Raw genomic sequence first — 21144 nt, 5'->3', positions numbered from 1 at the left:
AAAATCCATACAAATCAACTGAAAAATGATTTGAACTAATAAGAGAATTCAGCAAGTTGGCCAGATATTATACCCCATTAATAAGCAATTGTGAAAATGTCATGAGAAAAAAACATGACATTTATAAAACTTTAAGTGACCCAGGAATAAACTAAATAAAAAATATGTAAGGCCTACATTGGAAAAAATTTTGAAACAATTTCCTAAAGATTTCAGGAAACCTCATGAAGAATTGCTTAGGTATCAGTGTAGAGGGAGTCATGGCGGGACCTGTCTGGGCGCGATGAGTCCGCCTTGTAATATTTAATCAATGACTTCCCATTAAGACCATGGGTTTACTTTTTCATCATATTCCATTCCATCCACTTGTCAAAATTAGTATTTATTATTTTAGCCCCTTACCCTGATGACTCTAAGTTGTTGTTTTTTTTTTTGTTTTTTTTTTTTTTTGGACTTGATTTGTAGGTTTTGCAGAACTGAAATCTAACACTCAAAATGACCTCTGGCTATTTATTGACTAGTGGTCAGTTCAAGCATGTCATACAATTCTTGTGGTTTCTAGAAAGAAATTAAGTGGAGTGGAGGGGTGAAAATAGCCCTTGGCTGATCCTCAGGCAGCAGGGAAAGACTGGGATTGGCTGCAACATGATTTGCTGACAATACCACTGTTCATGGGAGCCATGGAGCTAATATTATCAAAGAACACAGAGGGATTAGAGGAATATCTATTCTCTGGTTATGCTGAGATATTTTCTCAGCATCTCTGGAGGACTGAGTTCATGTGTCATTTTCCTCACCACGGAGGCAGTCTGGCATCAGGAACGGCAGCTGTCAAGTTCTCACTTGTTTATCTGTGTGTGTGACATATTTGAAATTGGCCTTGCAGATTAATCAAGGCCTAATCTTCATGTCTGAACCAGGAACTCCAAAACATCAGGACATACCTTGAGGGTCAATTTTCACAGGGGCTTTGAAGTTTTGGGGGAGAAATGGTGAAAGAGACTTTGATGTTTACGTTTCTTAGAACACTGAGAATCAAGCAGCCTGAAGAAGAGAGAAGATGAATACCTACCCCAGACTTTGGAAGTGTAGGTGTCAGGATAGAGAAGTTTCCCAAGAAGTTGGTAGCTTGTCTTGAGGTAAAGGGAGTCATAAAAATGTATGCCTTTCTAGGGCTGGGGTGACATGAAAAAATCGGGGTCAAATAAAACAGTCTAACGACTTAACTCCTGATCTCAGGGGGAAACTACTGAACACGTGGCTGCAGGATCCCCCCTTGATGCTTGTTTCTTTGTTTGTTGGTTTGTCCAGTGAGTGTTGATGGCATGCTTACCGGCTTCCAGTCCCGGGAGCATAGTCCAGGTTGATGAGTCTAGAAATAAGGTCTCCTCAGAATGAGTTACAACTGCTTTAGAGATTTACCCCTCTCTGCTAACACCTTTCTCTACATGGATGATGGAGACCGTGTGGCTAAGGTGACTCCCAGCTGGGAACAGGAGTCCAAGACAGCATGGCTGGTCATTGCCCTTCTCTCAACTCTGCTTCTACCCCTGAGGGCGAAGCAGGAAATCACCTGCCCACTTCAGGCCCGTTTTGACATCGAGCAGATGACACAGCCAGAAGCAGCAGCGACGGTATAGGTAGTTTTCTGGTTTTCGAGTGAAGAACAACAAAATATCCTGTTCGACTAAGTTGACGGAGGCTGGCCAGCTCTGGAATCGGTGAGCTATTACTTTTTCTCCTTTACAACAAGGAACTGAGTTATGGTGTTGTCTTGCACAAATCCCACATCTGCTGCCTGGTTAGGTATAGCCAACAGCCCTGTCTGTCATCCAGGCACAGCTCTTTTGGGACACCAGCAAGCCAGGCATAATCTTGGCTCCACTTCAGGTTTTGCGTCTGATCTGCAGTTCATTGCTTAGATCTCCCTTCAGTCAAGTTAGGATAATGACAGGCATTGTGTTTGCTTGAAGGTACCTGGCATCCTGTGGGAAGGAGGCTGAATCAGTTAGTTTCAAAATATGATGACGAGGTCCATGCAACAGAAGGACGAGCCCATCATTCAGCTGTCCAGATTCCTTTTAGGAGAAAGGGAAACCACAGCCACAGCCTTGCCAGTGGAGACCTGAAAGCAATAACATCTAAGAACTCAGGCAGATATTTTAAAGCCACAATTTAAAATTATAATCATAGTCAAAAACCAACAGTTTTGGCAGTAATGAGATGTTTTTCAGCATTCTTATTTTGCACGCGACCCTTAATGGGCCTGCTTCACCTTCTCCTTGGAATATAAACTGTCAGACTGTAAATGGGGTTTGACATAAAGTTCAGCTGGCTCCAGCTACTCTGGAAAAGGGAGATTTCTTTTGTTTGGTTGGTTTTGTTTTGAAGTTCTACACTCTCTCTGGGGCGTTTGGAAAGGGTACTTGAGTGGAATTCAGCATATTTATAAGACTTTTAAAAATCAAATATCATAGGATGAAAAGGAAGGCCACAAAAAGGAAATACTGTTTGCATAAAACTGCCATTCCCTGACTTTGCCAAATTCTGTTCCAGAGGTTAGTAACCTTCTGTTTCCAAACAGGAAAGAAACTGAATCACAGGGAGTCACCTACACACGGCTTTGCTGGAGAATTCTCCAGCAGACGGTTCAAAGAGCGTAACCACCCCTGCTCCGTAGTCTCTGAGACTGAATTCATTATGTCTAAAACAGGGAAAAAAAATTCCTGTTGGGATTTTCAGATCTTAGTGCTTTCTTTAAATATGTGGTTTACCTGTTTAAGGACTTGGCAAAGAGGATAAGAATGGCTTTCTTAACAGTGCCATCTCAGGCTTTAATTATTCCTAGTTTTGATCTTCTAGCTGTAGATCTAGAATTAAACAGTCTTCCTTTAATGTGGGTAGCTGCTTTTAAAAAAAAGCCTTTTTCAACTTGCAGACTTTAAAATATTTTTTTTCTGTATGAACAGCCTGAATGGAGAGGGAAAAGAAGGTGCCAACTATAGCCTTTTTGTTTTACTGGGATGCTGATGGGCCATTGTTTGAAAATTCTGGAGTATCTTGTGCACAGAGACGAGAGAGCCATGAGGAGTGCTCAGAGTTGCGGGGGGCAGCCAGACCTAGGGGCACAGCAAAGGCACTCTCTCCACCCACGTCTTTCCCCAGTGCTTTCCTTGAAGATGGATTTTGTTCCAGGTGCCTTTGTGAGCCATGAGGATTGGGGGTCTGGGTACGGAGAAGGTGTTGTGTGGGGCTTGGGAACATTACTTCCATAAGTTTTACCCCAGTGGCTGAAAAAGACTGGTTTACCTTAGAGCATTCTCCGTGAATTTTGTTGCTGAAGCTTTTAAAAAGATGGCTATTGAGGGGAAGTTTTAAGAAAAACCGAAGCAGTCTCCTCTGCGTCTCCCACATTGAGGCAGACTTAGGGACACTGCAGAGTTGCCCTTTTCCTCCCATCTTGGGCCACAGTGTGGGGTAGAGCATTGTCATGGTGGTAGTGAGGGTGACATATTTGGGTATTTTGAATTTTTTTAATTAAGCATATATCTGTTTGTAAAACAGACATATGTATTTCTCTCTGTGTAATGGGGGAAGGGTGGAGATACAGCAATGTGAGTGAACAGAGAGTGCCGGAAAAAGAGGAACGGTCCCAAGAACAGGAAGAATGAGCTGCTCTGGGATCACAGTAAACAGGCAGAGGGAGAGTCCAACTGTGTGTTGCAAGATGATGGATTAACTCAACGTCCTGAGTGGAGAGCTGACTGGGCAGTCTCTCTTCACTCTCTCCCGGGAGATGAAACCTCTGAAGAGCTCTGCTCATTATGAGATGTCACTGAGGCATAAGGAAGCAGCAACAGAATAGTCAGCAGTAACACGGTGTTCGCTATGTTCCAGACACTGTTCTGAATGCTTTACATGCGGAAACCCATTTAATCCTCACAACAACCCTCTAAAGGAGGAGCTGTCACTACCCCCATTTTACAGTTGCAGAAACTGAGACAGAGAGAGACAAGTAACTTGGCTAAAGTCACATAGCTAGTAAGTGGCAGAGCAGCATTTAAACGAAGGTAGTCTGAGACCAGAGTCCATGCTGTTAATGACTAAAATTTTAATAGTTAAAAAAATTAAGTAAACAGTAAGTCAAAGTAGGAAATACCATGAACAAGACTTGAAGGACATCAGATGGGGGGCGGGAAGTTCCACGGAAGGAACTGGAGGTAGTCAAGGGAAGGAGAGAAGGAGGACTTTTCTGTGTATCCTGTTGGAGACACAAGCCCCCTGAGTCATCAAGTCCCAGCCACATTCCCGCTGGATCGAGACTTTCTCTAGGGGCAAGAGATTTCTAGCGGGAATCAAGTGGTCCCTGCTCTGTTGACTCCAACTTGTTCCCAGGCTGACTACATGTGGGTGACAGGGAAACACGTCCTCTGCTGGTGTTGGATTTGCGTCTCTCAGGGCCATGCTGCCCATGGTGCAAATCGGAGACTGGTCCCAAGAGAGGATGAGCTGCCTGCTTGTGGTTGCTGTTGATGGTTAAGAGAATTGCCTACCAGCCATCAGTGAGTCCCAGAGAGAAGCTCAGTGGACCCCACAGGAACAAATACTCACCTGCAGACATTGTCTCCAGCATGACTCTAGGAAGGGGTATTTCTAGGCTTTTACCTTCTCCTCCTCATAAAGGAGGAATCGTGGGCTTGGAGAGATTCAATCTGCCGGCAGCTATGCAGCTGGCAGACAGCAGAGCCAGAATGAATGAACCATGCTTGCACCCTCAGTCCCACTGGTTGAGCTGCAGGTGCCACACTAAGACCCTGGCTATTCCTCTTTGTATGCAATTATACAACCTTTTCTTTTATAATTAAGCTTTGGTGCATTCGAATGCCCAAACCTCAACTAAAAGTTATTTTATGTTTCACGTGGAACACTAATGAACGTAGGTGTGATTGAAATTATCAGGGCTTTGAGGAGAGTGGCAAAAATGACTCATTTCTCACCTCTATCTACAAATGGCAGAGGTGGTGCATTGGAACTGAGTCATGAAATCACAGGTGCAAAACTCAGAGCTCTTGGCTCATAGCCAGTGAACTGTTTCATGCCCACCCCAAACCAGAAAGTTCTGCAGCCCCCACTCATTCTCCCAGATGAGACATGTAGGTCACATCAAATTTAGCTTCTCTGATACCTTGTCCATCCTCAGGGGAAACTTTTTGGGGACAAACAAAGAAGGGGTTTTTGGATCTTTGGGACACATAAAAACAGGAGCTATGTCTTGCTAAACACTTTGTACATGCCAAGTACCCAGCATGAATTATCTCATTGAATTAGTGCATCAACCTCATGAAGTGGGGTCTGTTTCTAAACCCATTTTAGAGATGAGGAAACTCAGGCTTAAGTATATAAAGTCACTTGTCTAAGTTGTATGACTCAGAACCTGAGAGGGTAACCATTAGGAAGGCTCTTTCTTCCACTTTGATTACATTAGATTACATACATCTGTTGCAATGGATTAGTGTGGAATTAGACCCACTGTCTGTGGTCTAAAGGGAAACCAGATTCTGACCTGTCTCTCAGGTGTCTGATCCTTGGCCTCTGAGGCCGTGGGAGTCCTGGAGAGGGAGCTCACTCAGCAACGGGAGGAAGGAAGCACCTCATCATTTCCCCCACAATGAGACTCCCACTTCCTCACTTCCAAAGGGATTTGGAAGAACTGGGTTCAGACTGGGATTAAAGGTCAGAGGGATGGAAAGAAACCTCACAGCCTCAGGGCTGATCAGGGAGCCCCCACTATAAGAGAAATATATCTTTACATGTCAAATCTGAGTGACTGGCTGGAATCTTTAAGGTCTTTCTGCATCAGGAAAAGGAGTTTATGAATTAGAACTAGAACTAGACAGGTGCGATTATTATCCCCGGTGGAGTTTCCCCCAAAGGGCAAAATTGTAATGCCAAGCATGGGATTCAGTCAAAGGCCTCTTGCTCCACAACTTCCCTCAAGTTTGGAGCTAAAATGAAGACAAGCAGCCTCTAAGTTTTCTATCCAAATGGTGGTACAGGTTTTGCAAGTGAGACAATCTTTGGAGATAGGTCATTTTAGACAGTAACACGATCTCTTCATTTTACATGAGAGGAAAGTGACAGCCAAACTTTCCCAAGGTCCTGCCTTGATTGACACTGCTGGGCCTGGAATCCACATTTCTTGACCCCTTGTTCCAATCCCAAGAGTCACTTATGGCCAACGGCTCACTCATGCCTCTGAGTGCTTGAGGCCCTGGTCCAGTTAGGGGCAGCTGAGAAATCCCTCCTTGGGATCCCTCTTCTCACAGGAGAATGCGATGTCCAGGCTGTTATAACATGGTCTTAATGAAGGAGGTTTAGATCTCATGGGTGGGCATTTAAACATCCACTTCCCTGCTTCTCTGAGCACAAAATAGAAACTTCGCTTGTTGCAAATCTTTCCAAAATATTTGCAGCCACATCCATGACTTAGTAAATAGAGTTTAATGAGTATAACAAACATTTTCGCATGATTCAAGATGTACAATATCTCAAGGTCATCATTCTAGAGAGCTCTATACATAGCTTCTAAGACTTAACCTTGTTTGATTTTTTTAAACTGATTTTTTGGGGTCATTTGACCTTTTATGTTTATGAAAGTAGAAAGTAAAATGTCTGATTAAGAAGTTTGGTTAGTTGAATTCTGGCTAGTTGAGTTCTTTTCCTAGTTTATGTCCTGCTCCACCTTTGTCCTCCCAGCTTCCTCAAACAAGTTGTGAAGAATGTGTAATGGCATAGATACTTCTTGATATTTATAAAAATACCGTGCATTTTCCCTTGCCTAGAGCATGTTTATTGTAAATCAAACCGAAAAAAGATAGAACACCTAATTGATTGACACCCAGCCTAGAATCTGAATCTACTTAACCCTCCTGTAGCCTCTGATCTTTTGTCCAGTTCTAAGAGGCTAAAGGAATAAGGCAGAACAGGCTTTCAACCTCTTCTCAGGCCGTGTCTGCTGTGGCGCTGGTGTTCCTGGCCCTGTCCAAAGGGAGACCTGAGAGCTGCCTGGCATGACTTCAGTTTTTTGAATCTCCAAATGGACAGCCTTTCTGGCAGAAGAGATCAGATGCCTGTCTTTCTCCCTCTGAGGCAATCTGGTTACTCAATCTGTACAAATGGCACTGCCTGTGGCTGCCTGCATCATCCTCTCTGGGTCTGGTGATTGCCTCATAAATCAGGGCTTTTGTCCTTCTTCCTTTAATCAAATAGAATAGCAACAATTAAATGTGTTCTTAATATAATCACCCTTTTCTTGTTGGGCCTTGGGAAAGAAGTCTTCCTAAGATGTCTGCTGGTTTTTTCCAGGCTTGTTTTCAGGGAAGGAATAGAGACTTCTTGAAGCAAGCCTAAGTAAAGAGGGATTAATGTCAAGGTCAGTGTGGAGCAGTGAGGAAGGCAGAGACCCTGGACAGAAACCAACCTTGAGCTGGGGCACCTGGAAATGGAACAGCACAATTCAAGGAGGCTCTGGCAGGGTCCTCACTCAAGTACTCAACCATCAGATGAAGTATCTACCTGCCGTGGGATAGCCTCTCTCTCCCACTCCCAGCCATTGGCGCTCCTTGTGCTTGCCTGCGGCTCCAGCTTGGCCTTAATCTTGGCTTCTTTAGTTCTAAGTTTACTTCATAACTCTTTAGAAGTCATTTCTCCTGCCAGTAGGAAATTCTCCTCTGATTGGTGGTCCATATGAGAAGGAGAATTGAATAGATTCAGTTCTTCCTCCTTTTTTTTTGAAAATATGTGGGTCATAGGTCATCGGAAAGGTATCAGTTGGTTCTTTTTGTAGGTTGGTCTCCTATCCCTGGTCCAATAAGCTGTGCAGGAGGAGTATGGGTGGAAAGCAATGGTTCAAAAGTAGACCACCTAAGGCTTTACATGGGTCAGTTGCCCACCAATATAGCCAGCATATATGGGCATTTGAGGGTCTTTTTAGAAGATCCATAAGCTATCCATAAATTATCACTTCCATGAAAGACCCAGTTCCATGGGAGACTGGAAAAAGCTGGGAGAAGGTGAGAAATGTATCTTTGGCACTAATAATCCAACACATTTTTCAGCTCGAGGATGAAGCCATGGACATCTGGCTATTTCAGAGTGGAATGAAAGAGACACACCTACAGCCTCTAGGCCTGCCTTGTGCTTCACGCTTCGAGCCCTACTCTGGAGTCAAAATATTGTCTTCACCGGTAGCACATACACTTGCACACAACCAGAGGCAGGGGCAGGAATCCTGAGGAGGCTGGGGAAGATGTGAAACTGCCCTGCAGGCTTGATGGGAAGTCTTCTGACGCCCGTCTCTTGTCGGCCTGAACTGAGAAGCCGGCCACAGCTCCTGCCCTTTCAGACAGAAATGCCTACAGAGCTGCTATTGTTTCCCTCAGGTAACAAATGCCACAGGCCTGGGCCAGCCAAGCCATTCTGGAGCCCAGCTGCTTCCGCGCCATCAAATGAGAAGGGTGCTTTGTTTTAATTGTCACATTTGTTGTTTGGAAGGATGCCCTTTGACCACGGAGTTTTCTGGGTGACCTTTTCATAAGAATTGCATGCAAATGTCCCAGCGAAAAGGTTGTGATTGGTCTGGAAAGGTTATCTCCATTCGTCTAGACTGTTGTCTTCACAAACGGAGAAAGTTCAGGCAAGGATCCCAAGGCTAGGGTGCAGCAAAGGAGAAAGGTCATCTGGTCTACCCCTCTCTGTCCACTGGGCCCATATGCAGGTGGCTGCTTCCATTTGCTCCTTGCCTTTCATGTCTTATCTCAGCCTAGAGTAACCCTGCTGGCTGAGGCGCCATGCCCCCGGAGCTTCCCCCAGATCGCCTGTTTCCTCAGAACAGGTTCTCTTTGAGCAGACGTAACACATCCTCCAATTGCCCTGAGATAAGCCGTGCAGAGGAATCACCCCTCCGAACAACTGAGGCTCTGTTAACAGGTCCTTAAAGGGTTTGCTGAGGGGACAACCTATTAATGGTTCATCCTCCAAACAACTCTATTTAAATAACTGCTCTTTCTGAACCAAAAAAAAATGAATCTCTCTGGAAACTCAGCTGAGATTAATGTGTTCCTTATTACCACAGAGCAGTCTGATAACCCCTTATCCCCAATCTCAGGCTGGCAACACGAGAGAGATGGATTTTAAATGAGGCATACTCAGATTTAAGCTGCTGAAGAAAAAGGCCTAGGCTATGATTTATATGTGTAGGGAGGTGGATTTCTTGCCCCCCTGCCTGGTCACTCCCAGGGAAATCAGACTATTTATTTTCCTTCTGGGTGGAGGCCTTGAGGCGGCATAATTAACCTTTGAGGTCGCATGGGGTGAGGGTGGGAGAGAGGGAAGGCAGGGAGCATGAGGCCAGTGGACTGGGCTGTGTGTGAGCGGGAGCAGACAGGGTTCAAGAGGCGTGAGGGGATTGCCGTGGAGAGTGTGAAGCTCTAATGAATCATGTCAGCTGTTGACTCGGGCTTCACAACAAACAGCTGCATGTGAGAGCTGCGGCGCAGTCCCTGGGGAAGCAGGTGCTGGTGACGTGGGGGGGAATGGCCTGCCCCAACCTGCCTCCATTAGCTGTAATTATGCTTATGATTCTGCTGGGAGGCAGCAAGGAGCCGTCACGGCCTGCCACGGGCCTACCAGAGACCCGAGTTTTTAGCCGGTGGTCAGTCAGCTGTAAAAATGGGCCACAGTTGGCAACAACAGAAGGAGTCTGAGGCCTGAAGCAATTTTTCTTTGAAATCAGCTTCTAAATTGCAGGGAGTCCAAATAAATTGACACATTTACTAGCTTGAGCTCCTTTCCCATTCCTGCTTCATTGCCTCAGCCGGGCCTCTCCTGGCTGGAGCAGTTCTGGGTGGGGGGGATGGAGGGTGGGCTCCACCCCAGCACGGGGCAGGACAGGCCTCCGATCTGTTTGGAGGGCTGTCAGGGGCTGGGCGCTTAGGTGATGATTGCTGTGTTCAAGCACATTTTCATTGCTGATATTAATGAGTGCATTTCAGTTTACAAACTGAACACGTCTTTCACAAAAGAAACTCACAATCTACAAGGGAAAACCCCTGTAAAATAAAAAGCAAAGAGATAGCAAATGGTCATTCCAAGATAAATACGTGCTGTACCACAGTGTGGGCTCTCTCCCCAGTCCTTCCTCCTGGGTAAACAAAGGTACTTTCTTAGGCAGCAGAATTCTCTCACAATTCGGCTAGTTTAAATTCTGGGGTATTTCCTTCCCTAATCAAAACTAAAAGTAAATGACAGAAGAAGGCCCTCGTGAGCTTAACATTTGATTGGTCGCTGAGCATTTACAGAACATCTTTGTCAGTAGGATTTTGAACTGCAGGCCTGACTGGACAGCCTTGGAGCGGTTAGGGAGGAATCATCCTTGACAGCAGACATGTCCGTGCTGGTGCAGAGCTGAGGGATGGAGCTGCAGGCGCTGGCATAAATTCAGAACCCAGTTTGACCACATATGGGCTAGGCATGGAATTTCATCTTTCTAAGCCTCGGTTCCTCATCCAGCAATGGGGATGATCAGAACTAGTCGATGGTTAGCCTGGGATTAAGCGAGGAACGTAACAGCACTGACACACTGTACATGCCTAGTGAGTGTCGGTTATTTTCACCATCCTTGAAGATCAACATGGTCACATTTTCCACCCACAGTGCTAGGAGAGCTCAGGCAGTGGGGGACCACATCTTGGTCTCATCCTCGATGTGAGCCCCAACTTCTGTCCTCCCATTCTCTACACAAAGTTAAAAAGTCAGCGGGGTTGAGGCCTTCACCTGCCCCCGATGGGCTTTTGAACTCTGACTTCTGTTCCTTTGTTGTTGTCTTTCTCCTTTTCCATCTCCTCTCCATCTATCTTCGTGCACCGGCTGAAGTCTCACCACCTCTGGGAAGCCTTCCTGAAGTCACTTGTAAGATTTCCTAGAGTTTTCCTTAGCACTCGCTGCCTCTTACCAACTATAGCACTGTGATATTAGCTTTAGATGAATCCGTGTCACCTCTTAAGCCAGATGGCTACCATTTGGAGGGCATGAGTGGCTTTTCCTATTTCTTTGCATTTTCCTCAGTATCCAGCCAGTGTCTGGCTCAAAATAGGTACTCAGCAAATGCTTGTTAATTCATAGCCTGTGTAATAAAACAAAGTGGGCTGAAGACTTGTGCAAAGATCCGAGTTTGTCTGATTGTCTCTGAATTGATTCATTCAACCAAAATTCACTGAGCACCTTCTAGGCCCAGGGATACGGCTGTGAGCAAAACACATAAGCATGGGCCTTGATGAGGATGATTGGGATTGGTATTTCTTCCACAGGTGGGGGTGAGGGACATGGAGGTGAAAGGTCACAGCTCTCTTAACAAGTATTATGGTGGTTTGTACTGTAGCAACTTAGCTAAACTGGAGTTACAGTCACGAGTTTCCTGTCCCGCATGTTTCTGGGTTAGCAATGACTACATGAGACATTTTGAATGAAATTTGGTAGCTGGAGGTAAAGCAGGAGCCATTCTTCTTAAGCTCTGAATGTGGATGCAGGGTGCCAAGCACGACAGCAGCTGACACACATCGATGCCGATCTGCGGGCTCACCCAGGTGGTTCGGGGCAGCACCTGGCTCTGCAGCCCTGCCAGGTCCTACCAGATCTCCTCCAGCTTCTTCACGTTCTGGGCCAAGTGCGCATGTAGCTCTTAGCATAGAGCACCCGCTCCTCCTGCAGGTCACCACGGCATGGAGGTGGGGAGATGCAGAAGCGGGTTGCAGTTTTCCCCCCAGGTTCCAGTTGTCATGTGAGTCTCAGTTCATCTTGGCAGGTTCCAGTTTGTCCTTGCTGTCACCCACATCTGCTTCCTTCTCGACTGATGGCGTGGCTGAATAACTGCAGGCTCCACACTAGGTGTGGAGGCAGCGGCTGCTTCACGAGGTAGCCTGGAGCCTCCGTTGCAGGTCTAACTCCTGCAAACTCTAACAAATCCTATTCTAGATCATCCACAGCGGCTCTGCTTCTCTGATCAGCAGCTCTGCTTCTCTGATCAAATCCTGCCTGATCCAATGAGTATAGCAGATAACATTTGGGAGGGCCTTATTATGTGCAGGTATAGTGGTCACACCTTGTCTAAGAGATCACATGCAAACGATGCAGTGGAGACCCTAAACACCCCCATTTCAGAGGGGAGGGACTGAGGCACGCGGCACCCCCTCTCTCTCCTGGGCTGTTCAGGTCGGTTTGGGGTTGCTGTAGAAGTGGCTGGACTTGTGCCCATGACCACAACTGGAGGAACAACCTGTTCATCACAAAATTGGCATGATGAAGATGAAAACGCTGCTTCAGTTGCCATGGCTGGAAGTGAGCGATGCAGCTGCTTCCTGTCAGTCCAGCAGATGTTTATTGCCTGGCTTCTGTGAACTGACTATGCGAAGACATGCCAGGAACCCCATTTCCCAGATTTGGGGGAGACATTTGCCTTCCAAGGGGCAGCAGCTGTACCCAGTTTTTGAATAATGTGGCCCAGGGGCCAGCTGGGGCTGCAAACGTTTCTGCAGGAGTGGCCCCTGGATTCGCCACGCAGGGGCAAACGCACAGCCATCACTGAGCAGCAAGGCTGCGTGGATCTGAAGTGGGACGAGATGAGGAAAAACATCCAAAATTGAAGTAAAATATGCGGCATTGTACACATTCATGTGAGGAAAACATCGGGACGTGGAGAAGGAGCAGGAAGGAAAACAGCGAACCTCCCGAGGTGCACTTTCATAGAGTGATAAAATGAAACCTCAACGTCTGTCACCATTCAAAGTGCCGTCATTTTATCATCCTCCCCATGCAATGCTGTGCTATTTTGGGTTTTGTTATTTTTTCTTTCCCTCTCTCACCTCGGTATGCCCGAGATGTCTGACAAATGAACGTGTAAGAAAATGCTTTATTTTCCCCAGCACGGAGGGAGAATTTATTATGGGAAGCGCATCTCTGTACCGGCTGCCTCCTCCGTGTCGTCATGCTCTTTCCTGCAAAAGATTTCAGCTGAGAGCAGAAGCCCAATTAATTTGCCTGATATGGTCTTGTGCCCAGGAATTGAAACCCCGTTGCTCTTCACTAGTATGATGCCTTTCCTTAGCCACGGATCCAAGGAGAACAGAAAAGACTGCCAGCAAGGACTGTCTTTTGCAAAGAAAACATCCCTCTCTCCTCCCTCAAACAGTGTGCCAAAGATTTCTCTGTTCTGCTTTGTCTAATTTCCTTTGTTAAAAAACAAAAACAAGACAAAACCAAAAAAAGAAAAACAACAACAACTTGGAACTCTTTGGAGGATGAGGAAGGAGAAGCCAGAGGAAGTGGAAGCGTTTGATGTTATTACCATCTGTTCACCCAAGTTAGATGTTTAATCAAATGAGCAATCGAGAGCCTGTAGAAACCAAGAGACTGATGATCACCCCTATCCGTCCCACTCTTTTCCTCATGCCCTTTCTGGCCAGGCCTCCTCAGTTTCAGGAAGGCTGAAACCATCATCACTTCTGTACATCTTCCCACTCTGGGCGAGGCCTGAGCTGCAGGCTGGGCCCAGGCAGGCCCTGGTGATGCATCACCCTCGACCTGCGTTGTCCGGGCTAGCCAGGTGCCAGCTCTTCTCGGCATAAGTCGCTCTACCTGTAACTGGGGCTGGGACAGCTCTGAACAGAGCACCAGAGGCCACATGGTTTTAAGAATGGTATTTTCAGCAATGGGACAAGCCATTAAACTTAAGGAAAGAAGCTGCGAGCTGTCTCCAGCAGGGCCTGTGTTCACTGAGACCCAGGGCACAGGACGTGGCCCCAGACTAGTCACCAGCGAGCTGGAGCAGCCATCCGTGAGATCAAGTCATTTCTCTTTGGAACTTCATGACACTCCACCTCAGAAAGGGAACTGGGCCAGTTTGGGGCATGGGCTTGGGCCTCTTCAAACTGCGATAATAAAAAGTTCTGTTTCCCTAGGAGAGTTTTGCAGCAACAGCAGAAGTGGGACTGCCTGGGTTTAATACTCCATTACCAGGTGCCTCCAGGCCCCCTCATTTTTCCTAGCACCCCCAGGCAGATGCTCCTACATCCTGCCATTTATATGCTTCTCTGTGAGGGAATCTGACCTAAATGAGCCCTATAATACTTGGAAGATTTATTTTACAATATAAAATGCATGACCTCCTCTCTCCAAACCATGTTCAGTCCTATCTCATATGATTCTCCTTTAACTCTTTAGCTGCACCTTTTACTGTTCCTCTGCAAGCCGTGTGTTTCTCTGTCACTTCTAAGACCACATCATTTCTACCTGGAAAGCCCCTCTGCCAGCTCCAGTTTTCCAAACTCATCCATTCTTAATGTTGGGTGCAAACCCTATATCCTCCAAGAAGCCTTGGCTGAGACCCCAGTGCTCCTGTCCCCACCCAGAGCTGATGTCCTTTTCCTCTAGATTCCCATGGCTATGGTATCCTATGTTAGGGATCCCACTCATTTCTGCATCCTCTAATGGTCATCTAGCTTCCTAGTATAGTGGTTAAGTGTGTGGATTCTGGAGGTAGGTTTTCTAGGCACAAATCCTGGCTTAGGCATTTATTGTGTGACCTTGGGCAAATCACTTAGCCTCTCTGTGCATCACTTTCATCTGTAAGGTGGGGATAGTAATCAACTATTACATAAGACTGTTGTGCAAATCAAGTTAGCAAATCCATGTTGAGCATGTAGGACAATGACTGGTAGTGCTGAGCAATGTGAGTTGTGTGTCTTCTTCTTATTATTACATCATCTCCTTTAAACTTCCTGATGTCAGGGGCGCATCCTGTCTATCTTTCTACTCCACCAGATAGCATTTTGCATATTGCTACAGTTTGTTTACTTTGCATATTGCTACATATTTATTTTGCACATTGATACACTTACAAATAAGTAGATGGCTAAAGAATAAATAAAACTGTTATTCTTTAGAAGTTGATCCAATTTGCCTCCATTACTTTTGAGTTATAGGGGATTTGATACAACTGATTTAGACTTAGATAACACTATTAACACATTTTTTAAAATATAATACATCAGATGATCATCCTTTCTGTCTCAGCCTGTCATCCTGTGCTATCATTGCTCAGAGGCAGTATTGAGACCCTCTGTGTGGTGTGGTGGGGGGGATATAAAGCTAGTCTTGACCCTCTGAGTCCATAGCCCAAACCAAGCCATCCAGCAGTCAACCAGTAATAAATAAATCACCACTGGGCCTAGGCCTGCCTAGTAGTGCCTGGCATCTGGCGATACTGCTTGGCTCACTGTGTAGAGGTTGGCCCAATAAGGCCGGAGGTGGGATGTAGACATAGAAGTTGGAGATTCAGTCACACCTGAGATCTAGGAAGGGCTTTGGGAAAGCCATGGAATTTTTGTCATAAACACAGTGTGATCCCTCAAATTTTGGGAAGTGGCCCCGCCCAACTACTAGTCCTGAGGATCATTTCATAAAAGGACCTGGTTGTTTTTCCTAAGCCTGGGCCCTGCTGGTTCCTGTCCCACCTGTCTTCAGGATTCTAGAACAGGTGAGAGAAAATGTGGTGATGGGAAAGAGCAGAAAAGGAGGGAGAGAGAAGGTGAGAAAGGGCTGGAAAGGAATAGCCACAATGAGAATTATCAGGGAGAAAAAGGAGAGATTTCAATTTTGACATCTTTTTCCACTTATGTTACCATGAATGAAACAGCAGTAGAACTCATGTGAAATATCAATCAACTGAAGGAGAGTGAGGAATGTGTGCGCCAAGAGAAGACAAGCTGTGCAGGTGCTGGCCCGGACAGGCCGGTCTATGGGGGCAGAGGAGGTGTGCCAGGCAGGTGGACGTGGGCGATGGAGGTGTCATGGCAGCTGAGTTATACCAAAGCACCCATAGTTCTTCTTTTCTTTCTTGATGAAAAATTTGCAATTTTTACACTATGGCAGAGCAAATGGAACTGTGACTTATGATTCACAATTTATGTCGTTTGACGCTTCTATCATGTTTCTCGCCAGCACAGAGCTTTATTGCACTCAGCTTCATGGAGAGAAGCTGTGGAGGCGAGGCGAGGCGCTGTGCCCACTCCATCCTTGAAATCATGTTTATGGCAGATGTTTGTTTATTTATTTAAATTCATTCACTTGCCCGAAAAGTATTCTTTGAGCAGGGTGGGAGTCTAGAGTTGCTTACAGAACTATGCAGGAAAGACCAGGTGGACTTAGGGAGTTGACTGGGAAATGAGGAAGGAGAGGAAGTTTTGCATAAATGATAAGAATCAAAATCCTGCCCAGCAATACTTTAAACGTGATTGTAATGCAGCGTAAATTTCTGTATTTTGTGATGTATTCGACTTCGGTTAACAAGCACCAGAAACAGGGATGTGTGCTCCCCGCTGGAGGACTGGCTCCAGGAGGGGATCCAAATAGAACCCACAGTGGCAATGAGCCAGCCCGGGGGCTTCATTTAGTCTGCTTTCAAATCTGTGAATACAGCAGATTTCTGTTGAAAGCAGAGATGATTACATTGGTTTAAATAATTTAAGGACCACATAAAATCTTCGCAGAGCAGGCTGAGGTATTAAGCAGAAATGTCTCGAGAGCTGGCAATTAATTGTGGCCCAGATTGAAGTGGGACTGGGGCTCAAGGAAGGCGCAGTACCTGGCGTGTCCTGCCCGCGTGCATGATGGAGGAGGCGCCTTTTGAGGTTTCTGGGGATGACGAGGCCACTGCAACTCGACTTCCCTCCCTGTGCAGGACAGTGGGAAGGGAATCGTGTCAGGAGCAGAGCTGTGTGGCAGCCTGAATAGTCCATGCAGAAATAACCTCCCTGGCCAGGCCCTTTGCTCCCAGGCGAGAAAGTCAAGGTAGGGTTGCGTTGAGCTTGTACTGGGAGCTGCTCTCTCACAGGTTGGAGGCTCCAGGTTATGGGGAAGGGCTGTCAAGTCCCACATCATGGCCTGAGGTCATCCCAAGTAATATTCCCTCAGATGGCCTGAAACTTCCTCACCCATGATGCAGGGTCCTCTTCCATGCCTGAGGTACTGTCACAAAGGACACTCTCTCTGCTTAGCCAAGGGCACACCCCACTTCTTCAGGGCTGGGGACACCATGGTCACAGTACAACATAGAGAAGACCCTGGAACCCCAATAATCACCTTACCCCTTAGCCCAGCATCACTCACATACCCTCAGGAGGTGTCAGACAACGCCATTTAAAGAGTAGTTAACCTTTTTCTTACTTATTGGATGACAGAATCTGACACTATCTATCTGCATTTTAAAGGAATTCACCCTTGGACTAGCAGCCCCACTTCCAGGCATCTATATACAGAAAAATCTGTGCACATATTCAATGCATGCAGAAGGCTATTCCCTGTGATATTATCATAGCCAAAGATTAGAATCAACCCAAATATTTACTAATAGGAACTGGTTAAACAAATTTTATTAGCAGGAACTGGTTAAACAAATCATGGTAAGTCTACCCAATGGAATACTATGCTGCTATAAAAAATAATGAGATAGATCTATATGAGTTGATGTAGAAAGATCTCTAGGACATATTGTAAAGTCAAACTAGCAAGATGCAGAGCAGTGTATATTGTATACAACTTTCTGTAACAGTATTTCTCAACCTTTTTTTCATTATCACCCCCCTAAGAAACCTTTTTAAGACTTTTTTTTCCTAATTGCCACCCCCCGTGAAATTTTAATACCATATATATCTGTTTACATGCTGTATGTATAATGTATATCTGTGATTCAGACATAAAAAGACAAGAATTTTTCACTTCCAAAAACCAATTTTCACCCCCTTGGGGGTGATATGCCTGTTGATAATCCCTGTTCAATAAGAAAGTGAGAAAATAAGTATATTATATAACAAAATGGAAGGATACATAAGAAACTAATGAAAAAGTTACCTATAAGGAAGGGAGAGAATGGGGAGATGAGGGCAAAGGTGTGAACAAGATTTCTTCATGTATTCATTTTTATATTTGTTTTTGAACTGTTCAAATGTATTGCCTATCTGAAAACTTACATTAAGTTAAAAGACATATAAATTCATTTTTTCTAAAGTAAAACAAACAAAAAATAAAGGACATCTGAGGAACTGCCAAATAAAACAAAAAAGCCAGCAAAACCTGAAGATCTGTTAACACTCTTTTCTGAACCACGCAGGGCCCTGCCCAGGCTGGAGGCTGCATCCGGCCGTACCCCCGCGGGACCTCCGCTCCTCAAGTCTTTTGTCCTCCTGGGTTTATTGTGCAGCACAAAAGGAAACTGAGACTACCTTCTGCGCTCTTACAAGGGCTGTTTGAGCTTGGGTTAGTTTTGAAGATCGTAGCTTCTACTTTAAAAGCATCAGGGTGTTTCAAAGGCGGAGGCCGAGGCTGCACAGGGCTGTGAGGAAGCAGAATGTGAAATGTAGGAGGAAATGACTCCCGCCCGCTCCCTCCCAGGGCGCACACAGGCTCTCATCAGGAAGAGGCTAGGACGGGGCAACACAGCCCTGGGAGCGAGAGGTAAAAGGGCAGAGAGCCTGGGCCCACTCAGGTCCCCGGTCAACAGGAGCTAGGAGGGTCAGCTTCCTCCAACAGAGCGTGTTTCCTCCTTCCGGAGAAAGCGCTCACTCCGGAGGAGGAAAGGCCAGCTTAAGGTTGATTAGTAGACCAGAAATTCCATCGTGGGATTAACAAAACAAAACACTGGACTCACACTTCAATGTAGCAACAGCTTTAATTTGATTGTGTAATGAGGCGAGATGATAAATAAGATTTGCATGATTGCGCCCTTTCCTTTGCTTCAATATCAAACATCTCAGTGCACAGTTGGAATAAATGGCTGCCTTTGAATGAGTTTTGTTTTTTAAACTGCTTCAGTAAGTTACCTAGAGAGGAGTGAGTCAGCACTTTGAGGTCAAGTCCTAGCAGTGCCCCTAGGCCTCCGTTTCCCCATCTGTAGAATGGGCGTCATGATACGCACCGTATCTACGTGATAATGCTGTTGCAGAGAGTGAATGATTTGACAGAAGAAATGTTTCATGAGGATAAGATATCTTCATTGTTGACACTGTTACTTCTAGAAGAGGGGTAGAGTCTTGCTGTTTAGAACTCAGTAGAGGATGCTTAGACTCGTTGAACTGAATTGAAATGTCTCTGCTCCACTGAAGGAGATTCTAGAACAAACATCTCCCTTCTGTAATGTGGATTCGTTTCTCAACACGTTCAGAATCCTGGAATCCACTTACGAGTGGATGGTTTAGATTTCCTGAGTGTCATGTACAAAACGGCAGCTTTGATGCCGGATTTTATACCCTCATGCCACTCTCTCCCTGTGGGGCCTCAGGTTTGTCACTTAACTTTTCTGTTTTCTCTCCCCTTCGTGTCTCTAGGTGGTGTTCTTTGAACAACACACTGGGAAATGCAACATGTCTCAGGAAGCAGAGCCCCTTCTCCGTGCTGGGCCACACCAGCGCTCAGCTCTGGACTGTGCACACTAGGATGCTCCAACTGCCTTGCCCCTCAGCATCATTTGTATCATAGAGAATTACCTGCACACCTGTCCACCTTATTAGTGTGGGTTCCTGGCCGAAGAATCTGAACTTACTGTTTTAAATTAAAGAAAAAAAATTATAAATGCTTATTATAGAAAAAGTTATAAAATAAACATAAAATGTGTAAAGAAGAAGGAAATAGGCATTACTCATAGTCCCACTACTTAGAGTTATAGAATGCTAACATATAGATGTATAGACATCTATATATTTCTTTGCATATATATGTATGTATCTGTATGTGTATATACATAGAGAGAGAGAGAGAAATATAGATGTATGCATGTGCATGTATATATTTATTTATATGTGTATGTGTTTAGATTTATATAGTTTTGTTCATTTTACTTTTATACACAAATGGGATCACAATGCACATATTGTTGTGAGATCTACTCTATACCTTTTAAAAGTTTGATAATATATTGCAAACAACCTTCTGTATTATATACCTATTTCTGTTTTTTTCTTTTTTTCATTTTTTTGGTGAGGAAGATTGGCCCTGAGCTAATATCTTTTGTCAATCTCCCCTTTTTGCTTGAGGAAGATTGTCTCTGAGCTAACACCTGTGCCAATCTTCCTCTATTTTTGTATGTGGGATGCTGCCACAGCACAGCTTGATGAGTGGTGTGTAGGTCCGTGCCCTGGATCCCAACACATGAACCTTGGGCCACCGAAGCAGAGCACGTGAACTTAACCACTATGCCACTGGGCTGGCCCCAACACACCTATTTCTTATACATTGTTCTTGACTTTCAAATTTTAAAAGTTATGTTAATCTTTGATGATGATAAACTCGACATAATCCTTGTGCAAACTCTTATTCTTTCTTTAGGACAAGTTTTAAAAGGTGGACTGACGCTGAGTTGAAAGTTTGCAGGTGAAACCAAATATGAGAGGCTGTACCAGTCTATAAGCTTAGTGGCAGTGGATGACAGTGCCCCTTTGCCAATTACATTGCCCTTTATCTTTTTATTTAATCCTGCCAAATTGTATTTTTTAACTTTCTATTTTTCCTGTGAAGTTGTACATTTTCTTATCTTTTTCCTCTTTTGCAACATGCTTAATACTGTCCTTTGCCCATTTTTTCAAAGAAGGTCTTTGTTATTTTCCTGCTGACATATAGGGTCCCTTTATTCTTAACAGACATCAGTTGCCCAATCTAGTACCTCGCATCAGCTGCCCTTTTTGGCGTCTGTGTGTTCTGTATTTAGTCTAAGTATCACTACCAAACTGATTTTCCTAGACTCCATTCAAAAACATGCTGAACTAAAAAGCCAGTTATTTTCCCATCGCGTTATCCAAAGTTCTCTCCATGTTGTCTATTGGGTTCTGCTTCCCTACCCCAGCTCCACCAGAAATTTCATTTCTCCCAGCCAACTAAGGAAAAGTCATTCATGCCCCTCAGGCTCCAATTAGGTTGTTTCCACTTCTCAAGTTGTAGCTCAAATATCACCTCCTCCAGGAAGTTTCCCTGATTTTTCCAGCTCTCATTACTCTCCTTTTGCCCTTTCTTTGAACTCTTGGAGAACTTGCTGTCTGTATTACT

The 21144-nt window shown here is 45.1% G+C and overlaps 1 long non-coding RNA gene across 1 annotated transcript; it reads left to right on the top strand.

The window, feature by feature from the left end:
- Nucleotides 1-1595: 1595 nt before the first annotated feature.
- Nucleotides 1596-20403, top strand: LOC139075126 (uncharacterized). Its single transcript, XR_011525188.1, has 3 exons — nt 1596-1721; nt 8118-8441; nt 19434-20403. It is a non-coding gene; the product is annotated as an uncharacterized lncRNA (long non-coding RNA).
- The last annotated feature ends 741 nt before the right edge of the window (nt 20404-21144 follow it).

The sequence above is a fragment of the Equus przewalskii genome, chromosome 13 (assembly GCF_037783145.1).
Source record: "Equus przewalskii isolate Varuska chromosome 13, EquPr2, whole genome shotgun sequence".
Taxonomy (NCBI): Eukaryota; Metazoa; Chordata; class Mammalia; order Perissodactyla; family Equidae; genus Equus; species Equus przewalskii.
The sequence above is the reverse complement of the archived record's forward strand: the minus strand, read 5'-3'. Positions and strand labels throughout refer to the sequence as shown.